Source organism: Manihot esculenta, chromosome 5, assembly GCF_001659605.2.
Source record: "Manihot esculenta cultivar AM560-2 chromosome 5, M.esculenta_v8, whole genome shotgun sequence".
Classification (NCBI taxonomy): domain Eukaryota; kingdom Viridiplantae; phylum Streptophyta; class Magnoliopsida; order Malpighiales; family Euphorbiaceae; genus Manihot; species Manihot esculenta.
Window position 1 is genome coordinate 20184579 of NC_035165.2, and position 2091 is coordinate 20186669.

Here is a 2091-nt window from a genome sequence, read left to right on the forward strand (position 1 = left end):
ATATTTAATTGTATCTCAACCTTATTCTACACTTCAAATATATCTATTGATTGAGTCTCATTAAATAAATAAATATGTCCACAATATGAAAAATTATTAGTAATAGTGATAAAATATTTTTCTTCACTAAAATAGAACATCAAATTATCTGCAAACATTCATGTGTATTATTTCAAAAGCCGATTGCTTCCTATGGCTTCTTATTGTGTATGATTTGTTTTCCTTCATACAATTCATATACACACATCAGAATCAACAAAAGTAGATTCAAACAAATCTCATTACTTATCTTGATAATCTTTCTTTGAATATGTGATCCAAATATTTTTGCCACAAGAAAGTAGAATTCTCATTTAATTTACTACACTTAATTTCAATATTACTATAAACATTAATCAAGAATCAAAAAAATTATTATCAAGTTTCAGTTTATATAAACTATTAGTGAGAATTTTATAGCTAATAATGGAATATCATTATTATATAAATTGAAATATTCATGTCTAAACTTAATGTGAAACCTAAATACATTAAGTTTTGAAATTGAAATAGTAATTTCCACTTGAAGGTATATAGAAAGTTTGTAAAGATCTAAATGATAATCATTATCCAAGACCAAGCGGTAATTCTCTACGCTTCAACTGGAACCTTCAAGCGTTCCCTATAAATAGGAATCTTTAATTGGGTAATGATTTGGATTATAATGAATCCACACATCATATTGAATACATGAGTAGTAATAACATAATCAAGCCACCAAGTATCATTATAAACTTTAATTGGGTTTGATTAAAAAAGGACACCAATAGAAATGTTTCCTCATAAAGTATCATTAGAAGAAGTTTTCTTCTTGAACTTGTTGGGTTTCACTTTTCCTTTGTTAACTTTTAAATTCTGTAAGTTTGTTTGTCACTTGTTTCCTTCTAAGTTTGCTTACTGGCCAATTCATTAACAATACACTTGTCCTTAATGGTGTTGTAATTAATCTGAATTTGCTCTATATTTTAGAGGTAGTGTATTCATAATGAATTACAGCAAAAGGAAAACAATTGCCATTCCTAAAACTTTAAGTCTTGCAATGTGACTCATTTCAATAATGTACTCTTGCGTACCCTGTAACCTCAAATTTTATGGCTATGAATTATGCCATTAGAATACAGTGAGTGACTTATCTATAAAATAAAATCTATCATCTATAAGCTTAATAGATTTCTATTTTTATTAGTTTATGAAATAAATATTTTAATATTGTTAGCAATAGTGATTGACGAACATAAGGCTTAGTATGTAATGTTTCCATTATTTATAGTAAAACTTTTTATTCTCATTACTTAAATTATAATAGACGTAGATTTATGTTTCCAATAATGCTAAGTCAATATCCAAAACACTTGAGTGGAAATTGACTTGCTCATTTTATTGAGAGAAGTTAAAGTTTAACCCGTTGAACTTGGTTACAAATGAAGCTCGTAAATAAAGAAAATTGCTGCAAAATAATTTTAAATGCTCTAAAAGATTCAAATAATTTAAATTATTAAAGTAAATCATAGATCACCTTTAGGTAGATACTATAATATACTATTATAAATTAAATGCATTTGAATTTGATTGGACAAAGAATTAATTTATATAAAATATACAAGTTGTTTTTGGACATCAAATATATATTTGATAAAATATTATTATTCCCATAATACTACTGTTAATGAAACAATTGATTCACCTTTGGGTGAAATCATTAAAATTTCTTGACTAGTAAATAGGGGTGCGTACTATACAGTTCAAACCAAAAAATTTGACTGAACCAAATTAATTTAAAAATTCAGTTTGATTTTTTATTCTTTAGGTTCGGGTCAGTTTTTATTTTTAAAAATTTTGGTTATTTCATTTTGGTTCAATTTTGGAATAAAAAATCAGTAAAATCAAATCGAACCAATTAGTGATAATAATATATTATTTTTTATAATATAGGGAGATTAGACTATAACTAAGATTGAAATACTTAAATTAAATTTAATAATACTAAAATAAGGTGTTAAAAAGAAAAAGCCCATTTGATGTGGAATTCAGGATCAATATGTGATTAAGAAC